General features: G+C 44.7%; 1 protein-coding gene across 3 annotated transcripts in view; it reads right to left on the bottom strand.

Annotated features, from left to right (window-relative positions):
* Stat5b (signal transducer and activator of transcription 5B) overlaps nucleotides 1-19,414 on the bottom strand; it is a 74,182-nt gene extending 54,768 nt beyond the window's left edge. For 2 of the 3 annotated variants that reach the window (XM_051158632.1, XM_051158634.1), the window contains exon 1: nucleotides 19,247-19,414. The gene's annotated coding sequence lies outside the window, so the exon portion shown is untranslated. The remainder of the gene's footprint in view (nucleotides 1-19,246) is intronic. The other variant, XM_051158633.1, reaches the window with a different exon arrangement.
* Between the last annotated feature and the right edge of the window lie 2,953 nt (nucleotides 19,415-22,367).

The following is a 22,367-nucleotide window of genomic DNA, read 5'->3' on the forward strand; positions in this document are numbered from 1 at the left end:
AAGAAGAAAGCTTGTAGGCAAGCCTGTAGGGCATTTTTTAAATTAGAGATTGACGTGGGAGGGCCCTGCCTACTGTGAGGCGGTGCAACCCCTGGACAGGTGGTCCTGGGCTGTACAGAAAACCAAGCTGAGCAAGCCATGAAGAGCAAGCCAGTGTGCAGTGTTTCTCCATGGCCCCTGCTTCAGGTCTCTGCCTCAAGTTCCTGCCTTGACTTCCTGCAGCAACGGACTGTGATGTACAACTGTAAAATGAAGCAAGCCCTGTCTTCCCAAGGTGCTTCTGGTCGTGATGTTCTATCCCAGCAACAGAAACAAATAAGAAGTAATGGTTTGCAATGATCACAACAATACAGTTTTGAAAGTTAGATGGAATAAAATATATATTTTAAAAAAGAAAAGAAAGAAAGAAAGTTAGATGAAGCCTCCCTCTGAGTTGCTCACTGTACAGTGCTCACCTCTTCTCATGTAAGGTCACCTTTAGGATGACATGCTGTGACTGGTGTGCACACCGGGACACACAGGAAGTGGCTGCATGCTAGCACTGACATATCTCTAGACCTGGTCTGAGAAGGAAGACTAGTTAACAGTGACTAGCCAGCAGCAGGTGGCATGTTGTCATAAATACCCTGGAGGAAAGGATGGGTCAGGCCCAGGTGGGACACAACGGTGTGGTGTGAGCCCTCGTGATCTTGACTGAGAACAGTGTACAACTCAAAACATGAGGGGTTTGTTTTGTTTTGTTTTCTGAAAATTCCTATGTATTCTTTTCAGACTACAGTTGATTGTGGGGACCAGACATCACAGGAAAGCGGAACAGTACTGTCCTTCAGCAGCAGGCTTACAACTGCCCTGTCCTCTACGGCAGCCACATTTGCTACAAACCAAGCACTTGAAACTGAGGAACTGATTTATAAACTTAATATTAATTAATTTAGGAAGCCAGGTGTGTAATCCTAGCACTCAAAATTTGTCGGAAGATCAAGAGTTCAAGGTCATCCTCAGCTACATAGGGGGTTCCAGGCAGCCTGTGCTACATGAGACCCTGTGTCAACGTCCCTCCCATTTCTCCACAATAAACTAAAAAACTCAAGTTCAATTTAGGTATTGGAAACAGATAGAGTAAATATGGGGATCGACCTTACCAAATAAAAGTTTTATGAAATCTTGCCAGGCAAGGTGGCACACGCCTTTAATCCCAGCACTTGGGGAGGTAGAGGTAGGTGGATCTCTGAGTTCAAGCCTAGCCTGGTCTACAGAGTCTGTTGGGGAATGGTCTAATATATTTTGGTGTTAATTATTGCTTGCTGTCTCTGTGACCCACCTTTTAATTAATAAAAAGCCATCCCACCTGGGCAGGGCAGAGGAGCTAGAGGTGTGGCTAAGGGTCCCAAGAAGGAGAGAGGGGAGTTCTGGGGGGGGGGAAAAAGGGAGAGATTGCCATGAGGAAGAAGGAGCAAGACAGAGGAGAGGGGAAAAAAGGCCGCCATGGGTTAGATAAAAGAGAAGCACATGGCCAGCGTGGACATAGAATCCGGCCCAGATAAAGAACATTATTAAGTATATGACATTATTGATGGAAAGTAACTTGATAGAGGTCGTTAGAAACAGATGGGGTAAGATTGGCATATGTGATACCTGCCCCACTATGGGAGGTAGGTTAGAGGATTAATGTCTGTCCTGCCCCAGGTTAACTAAGGCTATTTTAAAATATAACAAGTGTCTGTGTCTTAATTGATTGTTAGCTGGGCCTACTAATAATACTGGTAATTTAAAAACAGTAAGAGCCAGTTCCAGGACAGGCAGGGCTACACAGCGAAACCCTGTCTCAGAAATTTTTTTTTTTTTTTTTTTTTTTAGGTTTTATGAAATCTCAACCATTTAATCACTTCTGCTAAAAAATTTTACATATCAATTGACATAGTATGTAAGGGTAAAATACATATACCAATTTCTGAACTAAGTACAAAAATAAAATGTAAAATATCTCACAATAGTTTTCATATTGATTACATGTTGAATATTTTAAATTTTGGGTTACATGCTAATGTTTGCTGGGTTTTTTTCTTGTTGTTGTTGTTGTTGTTTTGTTTTGAGATAATGTTTTGTTCTGTTGTCCTGGCTGGCTTAAAACTGGTGGTAATCCTCCAGTTTAAATTAGCTGAATGTGCCTGATCTTGTTGTTTTACTGTTCGAAATGATGACTACTAAACAATTACATTTGCTACATTTATAGCTATACTACCATATTTTATTTTTAGTAGACAGTGCAGGTTTAGAACATAAATACGTTGTGTTCCTGGACACCTCACCTGTGTAGTTTTCTAGGTCATACAAACCTCACCCACATGGAGCACTGAAGCTTCATTCTGTGTTCCCGTGGGGAAAGCCTCCAGAGCACTTCTCCTGTGTTTACCGAAACGCCAGAGAGAAATTACAGTATTTGAGTTCAAAGTGCAGATACTATTTTTAAAAATTACTGTTCTGTTCATAGTCTCTGCAGAGATATGTTTAAAGGTCTAGCAAAATTAAAACGAAACAGAGCAAAGCAAAGCAAAACACAAAACTTTTTTTTTTTTTTTTTTAGATAGAGTCTTGCTAGGCTGGTCTCCAATTCATTATCCCTCTTCCTCAGCCTCCTGAGTGCTGGGGTTACAGGTGTGCACCATCATGCCCAGCCTAGCACTTGATTTATCTAGTAAAGTGTGAACGTCCAGCATCTGTCCAAAGAATGTAGATCCATTTTGACACTTAAAAAAAAAAAAATCTATCCCAGTCCTAGGCATGATGGCGCACGCCTTTAATTCCAACTCTTGGGAGGCAGAGGCAGATGGATCTCTGTGAGTTCAAGGCTATGACTATTTTGTCTCAAAGGGGGAAAAACCTATTCTAATACATATTTCAGAGAAAATGTTATGTGCCACTCTCCTCTACGTTTTCTGAAAAGAAGGTAACAATCCAAATGAGTTGTAATTCTGACACATCTAGAGACGCACTGCTTTAGGGAGCAGATCCGAGCAATGTACAAAGGCTTGATATATGTTGAAAATGTACTCTTACACCAGAGGGGAGGGGGAAATGATAGGAGGTTTTTGGTTGCTTTTTTTGTTTGTTTGTTTTTGTTTTGTTTTGTTGTTTTGGTTGGTTTTTTAAACCTAATTTTCAAGTCATTTAGATTATATGTCAGTTTATATAAAATATTTTCAAAGCACCTGGCACACAGTGAGTACCAAAATATTAATTATTAGGCTGGGGGTAGTGAGACATATCCTTAAGCCTTGCACTTGGGAAGCAGAGGTAGGGAGACCTCTGTGGGCTCAGGATCAGCCTCATCTTCAAGTAAGTTGCAGGCTAGCCTCGGCTCTATCGTAAGAGCCTGTCTGAAAAATAATAACTACGTATATTGTATGTATGTGTACACATATGAGTTGTTATCATTAAGAAAAATAGTATAATTTCCTTTCACTGTCTTTTGCTTGTTTGTTTATTTGTTTGTTTGTTTGTTTTTTCAAGACAGAGTTTCTGTGTGGAGCCTTGGCTGCCTTTTTTAGGCCAGGCTGACTTCAAACTCAGAGATCCAACTGCCTCTGCCTCCCGAGTGCTGGGAATACAGGCATGCACAACCTTGCCCAGCTCTTTCACTTCTTATATAGTAATTGAAAAACAGAATAAAAAATTTTAATATTATTTGATTTCTAATGTGTGTGTTGGGGAGCACGTACGTGAGTGCAGCTGCCTGCTGAGATAGACACAGCAGGCCCAGAGGGCTGGAGTTACAGCCGCTTCCAGCCACCTGACATGGGTGCTGGGAACTGAACTCAGGTCCTCTCCAGGCCCTCACAAAGAATGGAAACCTTCTGTATTATGTTCCTGCATGTGGCACACACATGCTATAGCTGGATATGTGGATGCGGCACACACATGCTGTAGATGCAGCACACAAGCAGCACACACATGCTGTGGATGCGTGTATGTGGCACACACATGCTGTGGATGCATGGATGCGGCACACACACGCTGTGGATGGGGCACACACACGCTGTGGATGCGTGGATGGGGCACACACACGCTGTGGATGCGTGGATGGGGCACACACACGCTGTGGATGCGTGGATGGGGCACACACACGCTGTGGATGCGTGGATGGGGCACACACACGCTGTGGATGCGTGGATGGGGCACACACACGCTGTGGATGCGTGGATGGGGCACACACACGCTGTGGATGCGTGGATGCGGCACACACACGCTGTGGATGCGTGGATGGGGCACACACATGCTGGATGGTGCGTGGATGGGGCACACACATGCTGTGGATGCGTGTATGGGGCACACACATGCTGTGGATGCGTGGATGGGGCACACACATGCTGTGGATGCGTGGATGGGGCACACACATGCTGTGGATGCGTGTATGGGGCACACACATGCTGTGGATGCGTGGATGGGGCACACACATGCTGTGGATGCGTGGATGGGGCACACACATGCTGTGGATGCGTGGATGGGGCACACACATGCTGTGGATGCGTGGATGCGGCACACACATGCTGTGGATGTATGGAAGCCAGAGGACGGAGAACAAGTAAGCTTTTCTCTCCTGCTTTCACATGGGATTTAAGTCTGGGTTTTAGGCTTTTGTGACAATCACTTTTACCTGTCATCGCACCAGCTTCCTCTCCCCACCCCCCAAAATATTTTTTTTTAGTGAAAATAGAAAGTTTTATAGTCTTTTGGTAGAGATTTTTAAAAATAAGTATGTCTTCACAACCAGATTAGAAGAATTAAACTAGACTACATAAAATTTTAGCATTTCATATAAAGATAAATGCCCCCCAAAATGGAAAATTACATAATGCATAAGATTAAAAAAAAAAAAAAGAGCATTGGGAATAGTTTCATTAGATGATAAACACAAGAAGGGGAAAACCACAAAGAAGGAAGAAAATGGACAATGGATTCTGGAAATTGGGGTCCAAACTTGCCAGAAAAAAAACAGATCGAAATAGAATGCAGACAAGTATGTAAGACTGGCAGAGCCGCAGAGCCGCAGAGCCGCAGAGCCGCAGAGCCGCTGTTAGGCCTTACCCTGAGTCTACAAACCCCTTAAACTGAAGGTTAAATTTTTCTGTATGTTTTACTGGATCGGGACAATCACTAGTTTCATCAGAATCTTGGAAACGCCTCCTGGGTCCTCAAACAGCTGAAAGCTTTGGGTTCTATAGTTTGACAGGTCAACTTGTCATCTGCCTTGACCCTGAAAAGCAGCTGTGATTAAGAGGCTGGGCCATTTGCCGGTCACAAACATTTACTTGGTTCTAAGTCGTACTTTGTCTGACAACGCAATTATCAAAGACTTTAGGGATAAGTTTATTTATTCACTTTGTAAGTATCGTAAACACATATGCTTACACAGACCCCCTCAAAAGGTCCATAGCAACTAAGAAACAAAAAAAGTAGGCTAAAAATTATAAAGAAATTTTCATAATTAACTTTTCAAAATCGGCTTTGCTCTTTTTAGAAATTATGTATATGTGTTATTTTTTTTATGTGTATGAATGTTTCACCTGCATGTATGTGTCTACACTATGTACATGCAGTGCCCACAGAGACCAGAAGAGGGCATTGAATCTCCTGGAACAGGAGTTACAAACCAGTTTGGGAGTTGCCATTTGGGTGCTGGGAATCATACCTGCGTCCTTTGGAAGAGCAGCCAGTACTATTAACCACTGAGCCATCTCTTCAGGACCACCTCTCCTCACCCCCATCGCATCCTTTTCTTGAGACAGGATCTCACTATGTTGCCTTAGCTGACCTGGAGCTTGCTCTGTAGGCTAGGCTGGTCTTGGACAGATGCAGATCCTGCCTGGCTCTGCCTCTAGTGTGCTTGTATTAAACACATGGGCCACTGTGCCCTGCCTCCAAATTAGGTTTTGTTTTGTCTTTTAAATTGTCTCTTGAATCTTATGTACATTTGAATTCCTTTATTTATTGGAGATCTTAAAATATATAGACCTGGGGCTGGAGAGATGGCTCAGCAGTTAAGAGCACTGACTGCTCTTCCAGAGGTCACAAGTTCAATTCCCAGCAACCACATGGTGGCTCACAACCATTTATAATGTGATCTGATGGCCTCTTCCGTCCTGCAGGTGTACACTCAGGCAGAACACTGTATACATAATAGTGAATAAATCTTAAAAAAAAAAAGGCATATAGTGGCACATGCCTTTAATCCCAGCACTTGGGAGGCAGAGGCAGGCAGATCTCTGTGAGTTTGAGGCCATCCTGGTCCAGGACAGCCAAGGCTACACAAAAAAAACCCTGTCTTGAAAAACCAAAAAAAAAAAAAAAAAAAAGGACAGACCTGGGAAAAGACTTGTTATTGAAGTCCAAAAGTCAAATAAATACTAGGATACAATCTGCAAATCATTTTTATGTTTATTTAAAAATATATCCTATAATTTACCAAAAAATATGTGATGTCGAGTTTGAGGCCCCAAACTTGCATGAATTTTTTTTTTTTTTTTTTTTTTTTTTTGAGATAGAGTTTCTCTGTGTAGCCTTGGCTGTCCTGGACTCGCTTTAATAGATGAGGCTGGCCTTGAACTCACAAAGATCCACCTGCCTCTGCCTCCCGAGTGCTGAGATTAAAAGCGTGTGCCACTACTGCCGGGATTTTGCATGGATTTTTAAAAACATTTCATGTCTGGTGAAATGATTCTAATACCTAAGGGGAAAAAATGAAATTATTCTAACTGGTTATTAGAGTATCTTATTGTAAATCAAGAGCCCAACAGAAATAGCAATAATAAATGAACTGAACACAGAGAAAGTTTATTATTTAGTGTATTTTATTTTATGAGACAATGTCTCACTGTGTAGCCCTCCCTGGCCTAAGACTCACCATGTAGGGTCAGACTGGACTCAAAATCACATAGATGTAGCTGTCTCTGCCTCTGGGTACAGGAATTAAAGGTGTGAGCCTCTACACCCCACAAGAAAGCATAATTTTGATTTAAATGAGAAAAGTATATTTTTAAAGGCAGATGAGGTAAGAATAATAAAAACAAGCAAAAGCCCAAAAGTCAATAACCGTACTTTTGTTTTTGTATTTTCTTTTTAACATGAGCAAGAGGCAGAAACAGGTGGGTCTTTGTGAGCTGGAGGCCAGTCTGGTCTACATAGCAAATTTAACATCAACCAGGCCTACAAAGTGAGATCCTGTCTCAAAAAAGAAAAAAGGAAAAAGAAAAAAGAAAAAGAAAAAGCAATCTCAGTCTTTAACACATAAAAAAATATATTTGTTTTCATGCTTTTTTTTTTTTTTTTTTGGTTTTTCGAGACAGGGTTTCCCTGTGTAGCCTTGGCTGTCCTGGACTTGCTTTGTAGACCAGGCTGGCCTGGAACTCATAGCGATTCACCTGCCTCTGCCTCCCAAGTGCTGGGATTAAAGGTGTGAGTCACCATGCCTGGCTGTTTTCATGCATTTTAACTATCGTGGATTTAGATCTGAAAAGCACTAAAAGGAATGAACGGCATATTCGTTTTATTTTATTATTGCCCAAATTGGATTAAAATAAAATTCTAGTACAGAAAATTTCATTACAATAAATTACAAAGCATAACCGAAGCTAAGAAAGACGTCTGTTTACTTTATATGAAATAAATAGATCTGCTAAGGCTCAAAGGTATTTTCATATAGTTGTCACCGTATTCGCTCCACTCGTGATAAGCCAGAAATAGCTGTGCTCCAGAATCCGCCAGCAACATCACCTTGTAACATATTTTTTTTTGTTCCCTTCTGTAATTCTTCAAACATTAAAAAACTGTCCTCATGCACAAAGTCACAAAGAAACCAGTGTAGGCTTAGTTAAGCGGAAACACTCCCCTTGGGTGGTGGCATTGACACACGTCCGCGAGAGACTCTTCCTCTGAAAGGGCTCCCTCAGCCGACTTTCCCAAGTGAGGACAAAAGCATTTATAGAAGTCATTAGGTCTGGCTGACAGGAACGGGAAGAGACACTTAGCTTGGCCCTCCCGCTCTCACAGGTGTCATCATGACAGGGAAAGTGGCAGGAGGGTGATGTCACGCACGATGGAAGCATCACGTCTCAGAGTTGCAGTAAGGTCAGACAAAACAAGAGGTGAGTTCTTACAAGTTGGAAAAAACTCAAATGCACTTCTTCAGTAACAAGACGTGTGCACAGAGAAAACAGTATCATTGATTGTATTTACAAAACAGTGTGATTCGTCAATTTCCACTTAAAAACACAGGTCAGGGCCCCCCACGCCCCTAGAATAGCAACAAACAATGGCCTCAAATTCAAGGTCTTGGGATTCTGAAAATACTGAATACAATGAAGATGCTTTACGTAAACAGAGCCCTCCGCCAAAAGCTACTGCATGAGAGCACTGACTCACCACTCACTCCTCTGCTCCTTAAAACTGAAAACAAAAACAAGTTTTATATTCTAAGACAAGTCAACACAGAAAAGCCATTTTAAAAAACAACCAACACAGAAATACGATTTGTTATTATCTGTTTGTTACCGAAGACTGGCGCGAGACTAGAAAATCCCCTGCCCAAAGCTCTAAAATCCTACAACTCAGAATTCACTTTCAGGACTTGTGGGTTTTTTTTTTTCCTGAGTAAAATTGTATGTATAAAATTGTTTTGTATTTTGATTTTTTTTCACTTAGTAACGTATTGTGAACTTTGTATAATCATTAAACATTGTTTTAAAAGATGCTTCGAAATACCCAAGTGGCATTACTTTGTGTAAACAGAGATTGAGGGACAAATTAGACCACTAATACTCCGAAGCAGAACACCAAGGCTGCCAGCCCCTCCCCGAGCCCCCAAACACTGGAAAAACCTTATTTTTACTTTAGTATCCTGATTTCTAGTTCAGCTGAACACAGTTTTATATAATTATTGGCCATTGTTTTTCTTTTTTAGTCCCACTTCTTTCCCTTTTTTTTTAGGGTTCATCTTTTCCTTATTTTTTATATAAATAATGCAGACTATAATATATATAAATATATAATATATAAATACATGTATATATTATTATACTATATAACGAAAATAAAAAATAATACATATTAACCTATAACCCTATAATGAAGGTATTGTTTTTCTTATTCTGTCATTTTAACTTCTGATACTTGGAGCATAAATGTTTTGTTTTACTATTTGTCTTTCTCAGATGGTGCACATGCCTTTAATGAGGCAGGCAGATCTCTATGAGTTTAAGGCCAGCCTGGTCTACAAAGTGAGTCGTGGACAGCCAAGACTACACAGAGAAACCCTGTCTTGAAAAAACAAAAAACAAAACAAACAATTTCCCTCTCTCTCTCTCTCTCTCTCTCTCTTCATCTCTCTCTCTCTCTCTCTCTCTCTCTCTCCTCTTTATCTCTCTCTCTATATATATATATATATTTCCCTTTATAAATTAATCCATAAATCTGCATTTGTTCTCTTCAAATGTCATTTTCGCAACCTTCCTAGCTTACTTTCACCTACAGATCTACAGTGTATCTCACCCCTAGATATTACAAATGCGAAACTGTTTGCTGGGAATATAGTTCAGTTGCTGGAATGCTTGCCTTGTACGCACGAAACCATGGCTTCAATTATCAGCGCTTCACTCAAAAAAGATTAAAAATAAATTGAAATTTAAAGCCACAAGTGTCACACTGTTGGGGCAGAAGTCTGTGGTGGGCGGTTATCTGACTTAACACTGTGTGCTCTGCTCTGCTATTGCGAAATCAGAGGGTCATGCCTGAGCACTAGCTCGGCTTGTGAATTACAGCCATGTCATTCAGGAAGCCAAGTATTTTCTATTTTGTTTTGATGTCCTCAACAGGCAGAAGGAGGGGCAACTGACACGCACTGCAACACAACAAGCATTAGTACTTGATAACCAAACTCATTGCAAGATCAGCTCATCCTTACAACACGAGCGCACTCAGACTTTCCAAACTAGGTACAGACTAAAGCACTAGCCACAGGAAAAGTCAAAGAGGGCATATTTGCATTCACAGGCCACTATGGAAAGCCTTCCAGGCCATCTGACTTTCACTGTAGACATGGTCCTAAAGGACTAACCCACAAGGTACACCGCTTCATTCGGTTCAAACTATACATTTGGGTCACTCTTTAGGATTGCAACGTTTCCCAAGCCTAAAATATGACCCGGGCCTGGGACGTAACTCAGTGTAGAGCACTTGTCTAATGTGCACAAATCCCTGGGTCAGTCTCCAGCGATACTCCCCCCACCCTCACACACACACACCCTCACACACACACACATGCACGCACATTAAGCAAAATCAAAATACATATTTGGCTTGAGTCAAAGAGAATTACGGTAGGTCACACTGGTTTCTCCCAGCTCTCAGAGGGCTGAGTGTCCTATGAGCTGGAGGCCAGCCTGGGGTTACATTGAGAGTACACACAGTCAGCTTGGACTACATAGTAAGACCCTGCCTCAAAAATAAACAAAAACAAACAAACAAACAGTAACCTTCCTTCCAAGAGAACATTTTTGGCTATTTAAATTTCCAGCTATCCTGCATGTATTTTAGGGCTAATAAAGTCCAATGTTTAGTAATTTAACAGATTAAGTGTCCCAAGCTCCCCTTCTGTTACTAGCATGGTGCTGTACTCCAATAAATTATGTGAGTGTAGTTTATATATAAGAGATTTGGCAAAAAAAAAAAAAAAAAGAAAAAAAAAAAAAAAAAAAAAAAAAAAAAAAAAAGAGAGATTTGGCCTGGGTTGGACTTTTTAAAAATCCTGCACTTCCCCCAAACCATGCTCTACCAGCTATAGGCTTCGCGTTTTAGCCAACATGAATGGATTTTCACAACCTTTCTAATTTACTCTCACCTAAAATGCTGGAAAACCCCACCGAAGGCTTTACAAACTTATCAGACATAGGGGGTTGACAGAGAGAGCGAGAACAGCTCAAGCTGTAGGCTCCCACTGCAAAAAGCACAAGGAAATTCCGACCTACAGACATCTCACATTAAGCTTTTTCCACTGACAGTGTCACTTTTGTCAACATTCAAAGAAAATTCAACCCCGGTCAAAGGTGATGGTGACAATCCCAGGTGCTGACGCCTTCTGTTTGTTTAAAGAGGGGTAGGGGAAGACTTTCTGCCCAGGAAATTCAGATTTCTCTCCACTCCCAGATTGAGCTCCCGGATTTATGTCGCATCCTTTCAGGCCTGTGACTTTTGTCTCTGAGACCTAACGTCACACCTAACTCCCAGCTTGGGGAACTTCTAATGGGCTTTGCTTTGGTTAAATCCATTCAGCTCTGATAAAAGATGTCCCAAAGGGCTGGAGAGATGGCTCAGTGGTAAGGGCACATATTGCTCTGGCAGAAGACCCTAGGTCAGTTCCCAGCACCCACGTGAGGTAGCTCACAATGCCAGCCTTGGGGGAGATCCAACACCTCTGGCCTTGGCATTAGTACTCACCTGCATATTCACACACACAGAGACACATATATACATAAGTTTTTTTTTTTTTTTAAAGTTATGCCATCTAAGTAACACTTTTAAATTTCTGTATTTCAGAAATTGCAATTGATAGCTCTAAAGAGCTTCAGAAAAACAATACACAATGCAAAATCGAATTGTAAATGAGCCAGATACTTGGTTCTCTGTAAGGAGGGGCATCTCCTATAAACTAAGCTGCCACGTGGCACAAATTATCCTCCTGTCTGTATGCAGAGGCCAAGGGGCTATTTATAATTCTTCTCCTATGGAATACAACGAAACGACAGGTTTAAGATCTGAGCCTTTACAAAGCTGCAGATGTCTGTTGTCCCTGAGGGCAGTGGTTAAGAATAGGTCAGGGCTTAGCCCTAGTCTTGCGGTCACTAGCAATGTGGCCTTGGATGAGTTACTTAACTTCCCTGTGGTCATTTCTTCATTTTCATCTGGAGATAACAGCCATTCCTCCGAGGACTATGAAACAGGGCAACAGGGAGCTGGGGAAGATGACTCAGTGTCTAAGACACTTGCCCCACAAGCATAAGGACCCGGTTCAATGCCTAGAGGCCGCATCAAAGAGGTGGGCATGGGGGTGCACATCTGTAATCCCCACCCTGGGAAGGCGGAGAAAAGATGGCCACACCCCTGCGGCCCATTGGCCAGACAGCCAAACCCAGTCAGCAAGTTCCAGCTCCCAAGGTCTCAGTGAGAAGCCCCATCTCAAAAAAACAAGGTGGATGTCTCCTGACACTAACCCCTGAATTTCCTCTAACCTACACATACATGCACACACACACACACACACACACACACACACACACACACACCTGTAACACTGTCTGTCTGACACACTGAACATGAACAGTAAGTGTTAGGTATTATTCTCACAATCTTTCTAAGGCATCAGAATGTCTATTCAGCTCTGGGTTTGGATATAAATTGAAGTACTTTTTACTTAATTTTCTGTTTATTTCTTGAAGAATGACAAAACTAATTATTATATAATTAGTGTGTCCACTTGTAAGGGCATGTCATACATCGCTACCAAATCTACAACAACAACAACAACAACATTTGAGGCAGGGTCTCACTCTGTAACCCTGGCTGCCTGGAACTCATTATGTGCACTAGGCTGGCTTCAAACTTACAGATTTCTCCCGCTCTGCCTCCCTAGTGATGGCATTAAAGACATGTGCCACCACACCTGGCCTTAAATAGTGATTTTTTTTTTTTTAAATACAAGCCGTATATGTGGCAATGACTGGTAACCTTGACCTGCTTCCCCATACACAAAGAAATCCCCTGTCAGGGAGACACAAGCACAATCAGAAAACCCTGAGGTTTGTCCTACCACCACTGCAGAGTAAAGCCAGACACATATCTACTAGCCCAACAGGCTCTGAAAACATTAGTCACCAAATTAATCGCAACAAATAACAATAATTGATTGGCTCATTGATGTATTTCCCCTTGTCTTCCCCAACCTCTCTACAGCCAGTCATAAAGGAAAGTTTTCATATTTTCTGAGAATCTCATTACCGCTCTCAAACATGCTCTCCATCTTAGTGTAATTTTTTAAATGAGTCAGTACAGGTACCTCAAAAAAAAACAAAAAAAAAAACAAAAAAAAAAACTACCAGTGCATAGAATATGCAGTTATTTCTCGCCATGTTGAAATGTGCAAAGAATTTTTAAAGGGCTCTTCAGCGCGCCAGAGGCAATGGAAGCATTGATGGAGAGTGACGTGTCATAGGTTTGACAAGAAGGCAGGTAGGAAGAGACAACCGGTCCCTCAACCAGTCTCCGTATTGCTCGTCTTCATAGCACAACAAAAGGGGACATGGGCATAATTAAAACCAAAAAAAGAAAAAAAGAAAAAAAAAAAAAGAAGAAAATACCCTGTGAGACAAATTTAAACCTCTTCGTTCTAGGACCCTGGTATGGAGAGGACGGGAGGCCAAGGTACCCTGAGGCTTGACCCCGTCTGCAATTTCACTATGTGTAACCCTGTTCCATGCTAAAGTGCTATTTCTTTTGGGACTGTGATCCAAAAGAAAACATAGAAGAGAGAAACTGCCTTGAAACCACAAGCACAGTAGCAGCCGAGTCCGTTCTGAGTCTGTGTGGTCATTACACTATTTAGAAGAAAGTGAAGAAACAGGGAAAGAGAAACGAGATTTGGGTCCTTCTCCCCCAAAGCTCTACACAGCTCACTCTCCAGCATTTAGATTCCCAGTGACTAGTTACATAAAAACCATCGAGGGGTCTGGAGTACAGCTTAACCTGTAGAGTAGCTTTCTTAGCATTCACAAAGCCCTGGGCTGTCTCTCCAGCACTGCATCAAACCAAGTCTGGTAGTGCAGGCCTGTTACTCTAGCGCTCTGGAGCTGAACAGAAGAATCAGAGGTTCAAGGCCATCCTGGCCTACCTAAAGAGTTCAAGACCAGGCCGGGCTACACAAGACCCTAGCGCAGTGGCTCTCAACCTTCCCAATGCTGCAACCTTTCAATACAGTTCCTCATGTTATACTGACCCCCCAACCATAAAGTTATTTTTTAATTCTTTTTTTAAAGATTTATTTATTATATTTATTGTATATGAGTGCTTTATCTGCAGAAGAGGGTATCAGATAACATTATAGATGATTGTGAGCCACCATGTGGTTACTGGGAATTGAACTCAGGACCTCTGGAAGAGCAGGCGGTGCTCTTAACCACTGAGCCATCTCTCCTGCCCCCATAAAGTTATTTTTGTTGCTACTTCATAACTGTAATTTTGCTAGTTATGAATCCTAATGTGACTATCTGATAGTCAGGATATCTGATATGTAACCCCTGTGAGAGAACCACAGCCCTAGGGGGACGGGACGGGATGGGGTGGGCAACCATCCCAGAGGATGGAGAAGGAGCTTTGAGGCTGAGGTGATTCCTTCAGGGATCTACCACTAGACCCGAATTGGTTCTTTCTTCATTCTCCATGGCACTGCGTATGGCTTTTGGGTAAGGTCAGGAAAGCTGCTGCAGTTTGCTCTCACACTGGGGCAGCTTCTCCTGAGGGCACTAACGTCACTCTGTGTCTTCTAGGCACCTGGGAGGAAACAGCTGGCAACAGCCCCCTTTCTCCGCTCACTGTGCCTCTGCTGTGGCAGCTTTAAGGCGCCTTCCAAAAGTGCTCCGCCTTGAAGAAAGATGGGGGAAACATTCAAGAGTCCCTTGCATTCCCAACTGGGTCTTGGATTGAGCTCAGTGACACTGTTCCATGAAGCAGGATGACAGAGTCAGAGTAGAGCATGCACATGATATCTGCTCCTTGCCTTTGTGTGTTTAAAGTAAAATCGTGACCTGAGGAGAAAGTTAACATGTGGACCTAATTTTGAAAATATAAACAGGAAGCACCCCCCACCCCAATATCACCATTTAAAAGGGGGGGGGAAAGCAAACCTCAAAAATACCTTTCAAGGAAGTCATGGGTGTGACAAACTAACAAAAGTAATAAAACATCACATAAGACACAGCAGCCACCAAAGTGAGGGTCTCGTTCTGCCAAGTAAAGAGCTGACACAGCAGTCTTCCTCTCTCTCCATGAGTAAAGCAACGTAGATTCTGATACACCAAGTCTTCTCCAAAATGTCTTGGTTTTTTGTTTGTATTGTTTTGCGTGTTTGTTTTTAGTAGTGAAGGGTTATCTTAATCAAATATCCATTGTCAATATTTTACTGAAAATAAAGCCATTATAATTAGGAACAAATAAACTTAAATGCGCGCGCGCGCGCACGCACACACACACACACACACACACACAAAACCCTGCCTAATCAATGGAAACTAGATTGTTAAATTAGACTTTCTAATTCCCGGAAAGAAGCACAGAACTGTTTCGTTCACACCACTCTAGAGGAAAAAGCCACTTCTGGTTTTAGAGCAGTTTTATTCACAAAATTCAAATTTAAAAAAAAATGGAGGTAGACTTGTTGACTCACAACTATAATCTTAGTGCTTGAGAGGCTGAGGAAAGACGACTGTCACAAATTCAAGGCCAGGTTGCATTCCTGAATGAGACCTTGGCTCAAAACCAAACAAAACCAAAAACAAACAGATTAAAAACAAAACAAAACAAAAAAACATTTCTCTAAATATGACACATTTGGACAAGGTAGTATTTTGAGGCCAACCTCACCCCCACTCCCAGTGTGGTGTTGCCACTGGGCAATGGATGTAGAGACACATATATACACTAAGCTACACTGCCCGCCCCCCAATTTTGTTTTATGTTGAGCCAAATTCTTGATTATTAGCCCAGGCTAGCCTCCAACTCTGAAACCCCCCTGCCTCAGCTTCTATAGCAGACAGAAGTATAAGTATACACGACCATGGCCTGCTTTAGGATAAAACCCAAAAAACAGAGGAGTTGAGTGAAAGGGGAGGAGGAGCTGAAGACAGAAGTTCCAGAGTTACAGTACTTGGATACTTTATTACACAGTAAAAGAATATTCTTCAGGCGGGACAGTGGCAGCCCAAGCCTTTAATTCCAGCACTAGGGAGTCAAAGGTAGTCAGATCTCTACGTTCGAGGTCAGCCTGGTCTATAGATGGAGTTCCAGGACAGCCAGAGGTACACAGAGAAACCTTGTCTTGGAAACAAAACAAAACAAAATGAAAGAATACTCCTCAGAAGAACTCAATAAGTACCTGGGACTTTGTTTTGTCTTTAGTGTGCATGCTTTCTTTGTAGGAAATTCTATGGTAGTCTACACTCCAAATGAAGGGCAAGGCATGACTTTGCAGACACACACACACACACACACACACACACCTCATACGGCACTAGAACAGCGAGGCTTCCGTTGAACCCACTTTCAACTACCCTCAGATTTAAGCATGCTATAGCATCTTCCTGTTACTATAAGGGCCACATGTATCACCTGCCTACATAATAACAAACCAAAGTAAAGGCAGTAAGCATATTCTTCTACGGTAAGCCTGATACAAACACAGACTAGCAACTGGGCGGTGGTGGCGCACGCCTTTAATCCCAGCACTCAGGAGGCAGAGACAGGTAGATCTCTGTAAGTTCGAGGCCAGCCTGGTCTACAAAGCGAGTCCAGGACAGTCAAGGCTACACAGAGAAACCCTCGTCTCGGAAGAAAAAACAAAAACAAAAAAATAACAAAACAAAAAAAGACTAACCACAACAACATTGGGAGGGAAATATTAATCATGTACCAAAAAGCAGTAAGTGACACTTTTAATCTTGATGTGGTCTTTGTGTATAAGAAAAAGGAGGAGGAGGAGGAGGAGGAGGAGGAGGAGGAGGAAGAAAAACCAATTGAGACTAAGAAAATGGAGGTGAAATGAGAACTCAGAGCCAATAGGAAGTGTTGGTCAAAATATTTATGTTGTAATACTCCAAGCACTGATAGCAGCTTTTCCTCCTCCTCCTCCTCCTCTGCCTCTTCTTCCTCCTCCTCCTCCTCTTCCTCTTCTTCCTCCTCCTCCTCTGCCTCTTCTTCCTCCTCCTCCTCCTCTTCCTCCTCCTTCTCCTTCTCCTCTTCTTCCTCTACATATCATGGAGTACACACTTAAGAAACATATCCATCTTAAACTCAACCAAACATATATTAATAGCTTCCTGGCAGAAATAAGAAAACAGGAAAGGTAAGGGTTAGGGAGAAGGTGAAACCTCTGGGTTTACAGCAAAGCCTTTTTAGAGGAATTTAGCTCTGAGTTATGCAATCCCCAAACTGCTAGTGACAAAAATCAACTCTTGTTTTTGTTTTCTTTCTGATGTGAGGGGAGAAAGAGGGAGGGGAAGAGATGGAGAGACCATTCCATCCCCTTGCTGTATCCAACTTCGTGCTTGAATCTCCAAAGCCTACAGTAAACAGGTCATCCTCTGGTGACACCTGGCCAGATGTATGCTGCTGTTTTATCTGGACTCAGAAGCCCCGCAGGGTGGTGGTGGTGCACGCCTTTAATCCCAGCACTTGGGAGGCAGAGGCAGGCAGATCTCTGTGAGTTTGAGGCCAGCCTGGTCTACAAAGTGAGTCCAGGATAGTCAAGGCTACACAGAGAAAGCATGTCTTGCAAAACAACAAAACAAAACAAAAAAAAACAACAACTGTACTATTTTATATGATGAAGATTGCTACCAAGCAAACACACAAACAAATCGGAGCCAATCAACGAAACCACACACACACACACACACACACACACAGAGCTGAAAAGGTTCAAGACCAATTCAATGTTCACAAATGCAATTAGAGAAACACGAAATGAATAAAATACACCCCACAGACACTGAACATCAAACAACAAAAACAAGTGAGCAAAATAGCAATAGGAGAACAATGGGATAAGATCCTAACTGAGTGGTAACAAAATTATGTGAGATAACGTGGACTCAACAGCTGAAAGCTTACTATGGCTCAGGCAGCTATCCAACTGATTTGGAAACCCAAGATACAAGCAGGTGATAAATGCCACTACTACAAGACTGCAGAAAGCCATCAGCCCAGTGACACACTAGCACTTTCAAGGGACACTCTCTGAGGGCACTCCAATGACAACCTATAGAACCCTACTTAGGCAAAGATCTACTCCACTGCACACGATGGGTCCTTGAGGGTAAATGTGAGTCCCTAAACTACTAAATAAAAACGCTTGAGACCTGAGCTGGCAACTAATTCCACCTATCTGGGCCTCAGTTTTCTAGTTTTTACAATAAAAGAATGTAGTATAATCCCGGGGGTGGAGGCTTCCCAATTCTAAGATTCCGTTTTCCACTATCTGTTTAATACAAGCTACGACCCACAGTGAGACGGGCACAAGAAGTGGGCATGGGTCCTCAAGGAAGAGAGCTGGTATCTCCTTTTGCCTTTAAAAATCCTTGTGGCTTTCATTAATCCCAGCTTCCTAAGTGCTGGCGCTTGTTTTCCTTCCTTGCCTTTTCCATCACTGCTAGCTACAAGTGTCTGCAAACACCTCCTGCTCCAGACAAGTTTTTTTTTTCCGTCTTTGATCACTCTGACCATCTTGCCAGATTCTTTTCTTCTCAGACCAGCTTTTGTGATAAGACAGCTCTCCTTCCGACACCCCATACCCCCCCCCCACACACACACACCAAAAAGAAAGAAAGAAAGAAAAAGCCCGCATCACACCACCACACGTTCAAGCCCAGGCCTGGCGGGTCCTGATGTGGGATCCCGCAGCCCAGAGCCTTATCAAAATGTTCGCATTTGTTGTCTTGACTCCTTATAAGGCACTATTTCTTCAAGCTTTGCTGGTACCCCCCACCCCACTGGGCACCTCTGTCTCATCTCTTTCCCTGGAGTCTTGGGCAGCCCCCATTTGAGGGGAGCTCAGTAATATTAAGAGGAAAACCTGGGAGACCACAGGGACTCTTCAGAATTGCAACAGGAAGGTGTGAGGCGGCCGACAGCAGTCCCCTCGCTCCCAGGGGATCGCTCTCGGGTGTCTCTCACACACCCAACGTGACACACACGCTTCGGTAGTTTCCACCGCATCCACGGCGCCCCCCGCCGCGGCCTCCGCGCGCCCCTCTCGCTCCCCCCGCCAGCGCCCCGGGCCCCTCTGCAGCCGCCCGGCGCGCGGTCCCCGCGGCCTCCCCACGGCCCCGGAGCGATGGCGGCGGCTCGGCCCTGCCCAGCTTCTAGGCAGCAGGAGCACCGGGCCCCGCCCGGGCTCCCCGGCCCCCGGCCCCGCGCGGGGCGCGGCTCCTACCTCGTTCTGCCCCACTAGAGGCAGCGGCTTCTCCGGCCCCGCAAGCTCTCTTGCGCCCGCTCGCTCCCTCCCTGTGCAGGACCTCCGCGCGTCGTCACCAGCGCTCGGTCCCCGCCCGGGGTGACGGCTAGGGCCGCCGACTCTCCTCCCGCCCGGGCCCACGGGGGCGCGCGCGCCGCTCTCGCGCCTAGGCTCCGGGGACGCGCGCTCGCCCGGAGCCCCGAACGCGCCCTGCTTCCTGGTTCCTCCAGGCGCGCGCTCCCCAGCCCCGAGGTCCCTCCGCGCCCCCTGCGCGGCCGCCCTGCGGGGCCCCGGAACCCTCTGCGCGCAGCGGGGCGCGGTGGCGCGCTCGGTCGGGCCTGCGCCGCGCGCTCCCGCTGCTGGCCGAGCCAGCTCCAGGACGCCTAGACACCCCCGCACGGCCTCCGGGCTCCTAGCACATGTTGCTCTCTTTGGGTTGGTGCGACCACTGCTCAAGGGCACGGGCGCCTGTGGTCTGAGAGGTTGGGCTCCCCTCCAAGGCCCGACCACCGCCCTCTCGCCGGGAACCAGGCCCACATTCCGGGTCCTCTAGCTCTCAGGCCGAGGGCAGAAGTCCACGTAGCCCCGATCAATAATTATCCCGGGCCCGCTTCCCGGAGGGCGGCTTAAACCAGGGTCCGCGTCAGACTACCCCGACGGGCACAGGCAGAACCGGAGCGACTAGATAGGTAGACTGCCCCTGGGTGACTATGGGGGTACCGGGAAGACGCCTTACTCTCTGGGATTTTTTTTTTTTTTTTTTTTTTTTTTTTTTTTTGCCAGCTACCACAAGTCAAGGTTAAGGGAATGACAGGTTTATCCTGGGCTGTCTGTGTTTATTCCAGGGGTACAGGGTCTCCATGATCCTTTCGTCGATGTTGGAGAGAGGCTGCTGTATACATGTGAGAGAAGACAACCTGAGTCACCCACTCTCCTGAGCTCCATCACCCGAGCTGGCCAGTGGTTTCCCTGGCAACCCTCCAAGGGCCAGCGGGGCCAGCCCGGAAGCAAGGCACATCGGAGGTACAGAAACCTCAGCTGCAGGGGCAAAAGAAAGAAGACCCCTTCTCAGCCCCGCACAAACACATTGAACGCCAATTCTCTACAGTCTCCTACAATATGTTCAGCTGAAAATTTTCCTAGCCAGGCTGGACCAAGAGGCAAGCTCTCCCATGATCCTCTTCCCCAGCAGCCTTCCCTTCACCCTAAGAATAACACCAGCTACAAAGATTTTGGGGTCTGCAACTGATCACGAAACCTTTTTGCTCCTGTTCTACAGGCTGGGCCAACACCTGACAGAAGCAGGGAGTTTGGAGGCTGGGACAGGAAGCTGGATGAAAGCAGCGGCCCTGGGCTTCCCCCGCCTCGCGCCCCCCCCCCCCCCCCCAGCCAGCTTAGGGCACATTTCTCCTTTCAGGCTTTTATACCAGCATATGTGCTGTCTCCCCTTCTGGGAACACACTCCTGGCCTCTCAATGCCTACCCTTCTGTGTGATGCTTGCTCTAGTGCCCTGGTTCTCAACCTTCCTAATGCTGTGACCCTTTAATACAGTTCTTCATGTTGTGGTGAAGGCCAACCATAAATTTATTTTCATTGCTACTTCATAACTATAATTTTGCTACTGCTGTTTATCTTAAATATCTGTGTTTTCCGATGGTCTTAGGTAACCCCTGTGAAAGAGTCGTTCGACCCCCCCCCCCACCACCACCACCACCACACACACAGGTTGCTGCCCAGAGTCTAGGCAGTACGGACGGTTACTCTCCTGTTTTTCATCACACGCTTCATGCATGCCTTATCACCATACCTCTTGTGCTGAAGAACAATTCTTGTTAGCGTGTATCTCCTCCAAGGGCAGACACAATATCCTGTTCACCTTTAAATCCCCCCACCCACACCCAACCCTGAGTAGACACCCAGTAAATATGCTATATACTGGAAAAGGAAACTACAAGAGCTATGTACATACCAAGAGCACAAGGTCCAAAACCAGTCACACTATTGGTGAACATTTTTCTGCCTTGTTCTCTGTTTTCACTGCATAGCAATATCAGTACTGTCTACTTCGTGGCATCCTGAGAATCAAGTGAGCTAAGAGATGTGAGATGCTTTAAACACTGCCAAACACTATATTTCTGTTAACTGTTGTTGTTATTAATAAGAGCCAAGATTTAAATGCCTTTTTCCTAAGACTGAATATGGTCTAGGGCTCGAGTTGGCTACTGTGGTTGGTGACCAGTAGCATCAGCAAGGGTCAGTCACTTCACTCTAGTCGAGAAGCCATAACACATGTCTCACGGCTCACTAGGTAGCAAATTAGTCCTATGTTTGGAGACACAAAGGATGGAGTGTTCTGTGGCTACCTCACCAAAACAGAAAGCTGTCATTCTGGGACAGGAAGAAAGGTCCAACAGAGTCCTCCACGCTTGAAAAATCCGACGAGCCCAAATACCTCTCCTTTGGATCCCAGGACCATGTTGCTGTGAGGACACCAGTCTTAGGATACAGAAAGTACTGGAAGGAAATTGAATAGGAAAGTAGGATCTTGGAAGATTCCAGAACGATACCTGGAGGTGAAGAGATGGCCACTGGGAGACAGCCCCCAGTCCACTCCAGCCTGACCAAAAGACATAGAAACTGCGTGGAAGAGCCTCAAGGCCTGGCACACAGGCTGTGACCATACATCCTCCCGCTTCTCAGCCAGGACCAGCTGGAGCCTCCTTCCTTCATGCTGGTGGGTGACCATGTGGCTGCCACCGAGAACAGCTCCTTCATTTCACATTCTTCTTTCATAGCCACAGGGAGATCATGAGACCATTTTCTTGAAACGTAATTGAAGCCACAACCAAGACTCCCTTCAGCCAGAGAGACCCGTGTTTATGTGGCTTCCCAGGCATCAGGCTGGACCAGGGAAAGCACCCGCCAAACATCAGCCAAGGAAGGATACTCATGGGAATTTCCCTTCTTTGTTATGGGAAGAAGCCAGACCAGGCCCTTAGAGGCAGAGAGAAGGCCAGGCACTTAACAGGCTGGCCAGCAGACAGCCCAGAGCTCTGGGACCTGTGAAAGCTGTCACAGCCAATTCCTCAGGAGGGGCTC

The sequence above is a fragment of the Acomys russatus genome, chromosome 16, assembly GCF_903995435.1.
Source record: "Acomys russatus chromosome 16, mAcoRus1.1, whole genome shotgun sequence".
NCBI lineage: Eukaryota > Metazoa > Chordata > Mammalia > Rodentia > Muridae > Acomys > Acomys russatus.